Below are 7,667 nucleotides of genomic sequence, written 5' to 3'. Positions count from 1 at the left end.
ATTTATATTACAATAATAAATGCTCAAATATTATATGATCCAACCAATATCACATAAAATGCATCTTTGAACAGATCTGTCCTTTTTAGGTGACATTTAATTTAAAGATTACAATATGGGGTAAAATTTCTTCATATCCTTTAATAGAATAACATCATCCTGACTGTAATTATAATGTGTTATGTTGTTCTTCACGTCAAGTTTTCTCTAAAAAACTTTATAATTGTTAGCTGTTAACAATTTAACTTCCAAGACAATCATAATGGATTACAAGAAATATCAGAGTATTTCTCAGCGAGTGGGGATCAGTCATCTCTTCCATCAGTGGACCACATACCCAACATCCACAACTTAGAGAGAGATTGTATTTTTTTTTTTGGTTATGGCTTTTAGATGCCTCCATCCACAGTGAGCTGATGCACTTAATCAAGGGGCAGACAAAAGTGATGGCAGAGGAAATTGTGCACCCATGCAGGCAGCAGGCAAGAAGAGCATGGGAGAAGAAGCTACACTGACAGTTCATGCCCAGCAGCCTCCTCCATCCTGGAGGCCTCCTAACATTACAGTAAGCTCCTGAGCTGCTCAGTGAGTGAACCCACTCTGAGTGCAGCACCAAAATCTGTCACCATTGCAGTCAGGAGGCTGTGAGGGGCAATTTAGGTCTGAACCACAGTGGAGATGGTGATGTAGTCACAGAGCTGTGACACAGCTGGTCAGAGCTGGATGAACTCACAACATAGGGTCCTCTCTTCCTGTGTGAACTGAGTCAAAAGTCTGTGGTAGGAACTGAAAGGATCTCCAAGGTGGAACTGTTTACCACATCATTGTGTGTGTGAGCCTGTGCATGTGTGTGTGTGTGTGTGTGTGTGTGTGTTAGAGATTGGCACAAGGGTGCTTTTTGTGTATCTCTGATACATTTTCATGTTTTATTGGTATATGTAAAATTTTACCTAGTAGTATTTTTAAATAATCAAATTAGTCAATGAAATACACAGTTGTGATTTCTTTCTTAGAACACACTTGCTGTACATAATGTTCACATTCTTTGTGGGAAGCCAGTACCTGGTGCATGTGCATAACACAGCTCAATTCCTTCTTCCATCCTCCTTTAACTCTTCATCCTCCCTGCACTCCATCTCTGTATTCCTTCCATTTCAGAAGGATCTTGGGCACTATATCCTATTCACTTTTATGCAGATTTCTTAGTGTTTTCTTTTGTATGAAAAATGAATAAAAACTTAAGGCAGACTCTGCATATAGATACCTGACTTATGTGGTGCATGGAGGCGGCCTGGGAGCAAAGCTGCCAGTGCTGGCTCTGGAGTTGCTGTCAGGAGAACTTCAGTCCCAGCACTTTGAGACCCAGTGGCCCCATAGCCCCCATCCAACAGGCTGGTTCCTCACCACATGGAGGAGCTGACCACTGTGTCCTCTACAGCCTGAGGTTATTGCTGCTCCACAGCTCAAAGACTCTGAACTCGCCTCCTGCTCTGTTTCACCATCTCCTACTACATCACCTGGGTGAGTGACCATGACACTAAATTGGGGGTGTTCTGAGACTTCTGATACCCACAACATCTCACTCTTACCCAATATGCTTCTTCTGCAAATACCCCCTGATTATACCACTTCTGCACATGGGGCACTGCAGTGAATTTCTTCTCCAAAGCTAGCCTGCGTCATGGAAGCAGTCACTTTCCCAGTAAAACTGGCACTGCTCTGCAGATTTTGATAAGGATGGATTTTTCCTAGGGCTGGTGCTGCTGGGCTGTTATCACTTGGGCTGTAGACACTCTCTGACTTTTTTGGGGCCTCTAGATCAGGCTCAAGCTGATCTTTTGTGTCCAGCATAATCCTAGACCAAAGAGAAAAAGATGCTACCATAACAAAATAACTGCCAGCCAGTAGCACTCATGAACAAAGATAAAAACTTCTTCAACAAATACTAGCAAACTGAATTCCAACTGAATCAAAGATAATGTTCACCATGATCTAGGGTGATTTACCCTTGGGAGGCAAATTTGTTTGAATTTGTGTAAATCAATGTGTGATACACAAAATTAACAACAGGAAGGACAATTCATAGATAATCTCAAGAGCTCTCACAATTCAACACACTTTCATAATGAAAACTCAACAAGTTCATCATAGGAGGAGTGTACCACAGTGCAACCAAAAGACCCACATGAAAATCCATAGCAAACCTCCAGTCAATGGTGAAACCCTGGGACGTTTTCATCAAGAAAGGGAAGGATGTGCACTCTCCCCTTCCAGTCAGCAGTGTCCCACAAAAGAGATTGGAAAATGGAGTAAGATCCATCCAAGTAAAGATAGGAATAAGGGAGATTCTCTGTTTGCAGATGAAGTGCTCTCATGGACCACATCCCAAAGAGCCCATGAGGAGACTGTTATGAATGATAAATTTTATGAAGTTCTAAAAGAAACAGAAAACAACCAATTATAATTTTGTGTACTAATGAAAACTATCTTAACAGAATTTACACATAAATCCTATACATAAAACTATAAAATAGAAATTCATATGTAAATGTAAACAAAGAAGTGAAATGTGAATACTGAAATACATAAAATATCAATAAAAGTAATTGTAGATGGCATGAATACATGAAATGATATCTGAGTTCCTAGATTGGAAGAATCAATATCATTAAGATGTCGATCATGCAAAAACTGTCTACAGATTTAATGTAATTCTTTTCAAAATTTCAATTTTTCATGAAAAAATGCTAAAATTTCTATGTAACAATAAAAGGTTGAAATTATACAAAGAAATCTTGAAGAAAAATGACATAGCTGGAATCATCATATTACTTGAATTTTATGTCTCATACAAATTCATTCTGACCAAATTACCCGGGGAGTAGCATAGAAGGCAGTGACACAGTGATACATAATTCAGGAGAGAGCCCAGGAATAAACCCTCATTCAGAAGCAATTGATCCAGTATAAAGTCCTGAGGACAGAGGACAGAGAAAGAAAAGATGGTCTCTTCAAGAAAGACAGTGAAATATTTCATATTCACCACTAGAAGAATGAAAGAGCATCTTTATCTGATTTCATATGCAAAAATGAAACTAAGAACTTCACCAGAGACTTTGTACTGTGCAACACTGGAAGGGAATAGGGGGAAACTGAGCCCATCATTCAGCTGGGCAAATCCTCCTGTATAAGACTCCTAAAGCACTGGCCAAAAAGTGAATCACACAAGCACACAATTCACATGAAAGAGCGCTAAATCAAAAGTTGTTTCATAGCACAGGAAAAAAAATTCACAGAGTGAAGAGATAACTCATAGACTGGGAGAAAATATTTGCAAAACTATACTGATATGTGACTAATATGGAAATATATAAGAGAATGAAACAACTCAATATGAAGAAAACAAATAATCCAGTCCAAGAATGGGCAGAGCACCTTACATAGACATATCTCAAAAGACGACAAAGAAGTCACCAATAAATACATGAAAAAAGTCTCATTACCATCAGTCATCAGGAAAAGCAATAAAACTAGGAGAGAGACATCACTTCACTTAGGATGGCTATTTCCAAAAAGACGAAAGGTGACAGTGTGGGTGAGGTGCAGAGTAAAATCACCCTGGGCCTCATTGTGAATTAGCACAAACAGCATGGAGAACAGCATGAAGATCCCTCAAAACATAAAAACGCAAAACCATAAAAACTGTTACTACCTGACAGAAGAATCCCATCCGTGGATGTATTTCCAAAAGCATTGAAATCCTTCTACTGAAAGAATATCTGCACTCTGTCCTCATCGTGGCATTGTTTACATAGCTAAGATCAGAAGCACCCTAGGTTCCCTCATCAGATGAGGGGTAAAGGTAATGAGATGAAATGGTGGAGGGCCTTTCCTGTGCACCAACATGGCTGCTCCTGGAGGGCTCTGATATGTGAAATCATCCAGGCTCAAAAAGACAAACACTCCGTGATTCAATTATATAGGGGAATCTAACAACATTGAATTTACATATCTGTAAAGTAAAATTAATGTTATCAGATCCAGGCATAAGGGCTTGATGGGTCCTGGGTAAGTATTGATCAACATACACAACATTTCAGTTAAATAGAAGGAACAAACTTTAAGGACATATTTGTATACAACGGTGACCATAGTAGTAATGCGTTATATATTGTTCAACTGCTAAAAAGTGTAGATTTCAAATGTTTCACACACAAAAGGATAAGTATAATGAGTGAGACAGTTAAGTCATCTCATTTGAACAATCCACTTTGTATGGATTGTATCACAGAATCTCACTGCCTCCCACTAATACATACACTTGTAATTTCTCAATAACTAAAGAAACAAACAACATTGCAAAAAATAAAATGTTCTAGAAATAAAAACTACTCTGGAGAAAAGACTTGATTTTCTAAATTGAAAAAAATCTAACAGGTAATACTATATTACCAGAAAATATACAAAAAATACAGTATGGAATTTTATAAATCTTCTAATAAAATAATGTATTGTAGGTAACATCAAAACAAGAACCAAAATGAAATAACTTTATCAATTACCATGGAAATTAAAAACCCATCTATTTTTTCATTCAAATATCTGCAGAAAAGTAAATCTGGACAAGAAGTTTACATATAAATTTAGAGAGAAATAAACAATATGGCAAAATAAACTCATACAAAAACATTCAAAGCTTCAGAAATGTTAACATTGTACGTTTGTAAGACATTTATGTATGATTTAGAGAGGTTTTTTTATTTGAAAACAGTTACGCAGATGTCTCAGGTAGAGATATATTTTGAAAAAAACTCATGGACATATTAGCTTGCTTGGGACAAATATTTCCATAAATACAGAAATCAAATCAAGGTTTGCACCTTGCACTACACAATTGTCAAAGTCACCTATAACTAAATAAAGCTTTAGAACAGACATAGCCTCCTCAGGGATGAAACATTGTTAAGTTGAGGTAGCTCAGGCTTCAGAGGAGGGTGAGCCATGCACATCCAGACCTTCAACAGGATGATAGCTCAGGAAAACCGGAGCTCTCTGGTACCAAACACCACTTGCTTCTGGGAGGAGCAATGAGTAAGGAGGCTGAGTAAGGAAATGTAAGCAATGAGTAAGGAAGCTGAAGTGTCTTTTGTTCCACTATTGGACTGGTCACCTACTTGCACACTCACCTACCTGCACCCTCACCTCACCTACACCCTTGCCTACACATTCACCTACCTGCACCCTTGCCTGCACACTCACCTGTACCTCACCTAACTACACCCTCACCTGCATGCACACTCACCTACCGGCACCCTCACATGCACCCTCTCCTGTACCCTCACCTGCCTGCACCATCGCCTGCACACTCACCTACCTGTACACTCACCTACCTGCACCCTCCCATACCTACACCCTCTCCTGCACCATCACCTACCTGCACCCTCACCTGCACACTCACTTGCATGCACACTCACCTACATACACAGTCACCTACACAATCGCCTGCCCCCTCACCTGCCCATGCCCTACTATGCCCTTCACCTCCACCCTGGCAGGATGCAGCAGTGTCTCTTGAGATGTGGCCCTCTGCCTTGGACTTTGTAGCCATCATCACTGTGATAAATCAGCCTCGTCCATTAAAAGACCCTGCTTCTGTGTACCCTTAGAGCAGCCCATGCTGGACCAGGATGCTGACCTGGGCCTCCCAGAATACTGAAAGTCCGACATGGACTACCCTTCCCCATCAGGCCTCCCTGACTTGGCTTCCCCCACACATCTTCTTGTGTGGGCTTTTTCCATCCCATTTATTCATAGGACACAAAAGCTTGATCTCTCCAAAGAAGGAACTGGGAGAAATGAGCGACAGGGCTATTATCACCGGGTGTGGTGAGCCTATTTGGAAGACAGTTGAAGATGGAGAAGAGCATGTAATACCCAAAAAAGTAGCCAGAAAGCAGTGGCCAGGTCCCTCCCTGCCTGGAGCCACCCTCACGTGTGAGCCCCGTTGGCTGGAGGGGCCATGCCTTCCTCCTCCTCCTCCTCCTCCTCAGGAGAGTTGTGCAGAAAGCCCAGGAAAAGGCTCTGCATGCTGCAACAGTTTCTGATGCAGAAGGATGGCACCACATGGTCCATGCCCCTCAGCATAGAGGAAACTCAACTCAGAATGGATCAAAGATCAAACACAAGACCTGACCCTGGGGAGCTAACAGAAGGAAACCCAGAGAGGATGGGCAGCAAACTTTCAGAGAGGACCCAACAAGTACAAGCCACAAAGCCACAACAGATCAGTGGGAGGACATCAATCTGAACAGCTTCTTCACAGCAAAGCAATTAAGGGACAGAGGAGAGAGACCAACTTCAGAATGGGAGAAAATATGTGCAGCCCAGTCATCAAGGGGCTGGTGCCCAAAACATATAAGAATCTCATGCAACTCATCAGCAAGATAAAAATAACAAGTAATCCAATTTATAAGTGAACAAATGGGCTGATAGATATTTCTCAAGAGAAGAAATGCATGTAATGAAGAAGAGTGATTTTAAATGCTTAATATCACTAATCATCAGGGAGATGCAACTCAAAACCACAAAGAAACCTATCAGCTCACTTCAGTAAAAATGACTAGTACCTAAAAGACAGAGACAGCCACCGCTGGGGAGGCACAGAGAAAGGGGGTCCTTCTACCCCACTAGGGGGATATGAGTGGGCCCACCCACTGTGGGAAAGAGAATGGAGATTAATCCAATAGGGAAAATAGATCACCAGGAGGAAACCTAGTCAGTGGTCTGTCATTGTCACCATCAGAAATCACAGTCCAGGGCCGGGGATTTAGCTCAGTGGTTTTGCCTCCTGCTGAAGCCCAAGTACCCTAGTTCGATCCCCATACTAAAACACAAAAAACAAAAAAAACAAACAAATAAACAAATAAAAGAAATCACAGTCCACGCACAGGGAGGAGGAAGTCTAGAAACCATGTCTGCCATGTTTGAGGGCAGAGCATTTAACCTAGGGTTAATGCATACAGCTCCCCTTGATGAATGTAATCATTAGGTACTGCAAACATACCCTAATAAAAAAAATGTCTTTCTGTATTTCTTTTTTGTTAATTAATAAATTCTATTTTACTTTAACCCATTCTCCCCTCAAGGCCCCTCCCCTCTCAATTTACAAAAGCTTTGTTTTCATTTTGTCTTCCTATTTAAAAACAAAATAATAATAATAAAAAATAACCTAGGCAGTGAGCACAGAGAGAGGACCAGGATCAGACAGTGGGCTTCTGGGAAGAAGCCCCAATCCATAGCTTGGAGTCTGGAAGACCACAAGACCCATCTGCTGGAGGTTTGGCATAGGGCTGAGGGGACCTTCAGGAGCTGAGGCCCACTGGGACATCCCCAGGTTACTTGGGTGGCACCCAGAAGGAACTATGAGTACCCCTCACTACCCTCAGCTGTTCCCTGAGCAAGCACCTGGTTCCAAGTACATTTCTCCCCATGCACTGCTTCTCCTTTGGAGGCCTTAGACAGAGACTGTGCTGTTCTGTTTGGACTTTCAGCCTCCAAACCTGTTGCTAACTGGCCTGCCTGTGTGTTTTGCATTGCAAGCCCACTGGTACAAGGGTGGCCCTGAGCCATCAGATCCCTGAGAGGGGTGGATGGCATCATAGGCAAGT

Source organism: Heterocephalus glaber, unplaced genomic scaffold (assembly GCF_053883595.1).
Source record: "Heterocephalus glaber isolate CG9 unplaced genomic scaffold, H.glaber_assembly_v1.0 deba00001831, whole genome shotgun sequence".
NCBI lineage: Eukaryota > Metazoa > Chordata > Mammalia > Rodentia > Bathyergidae > Heterocephalus > Heterocephalus glaber.
Note: the sequence above shows the minus strand (reverse complement) of the source record.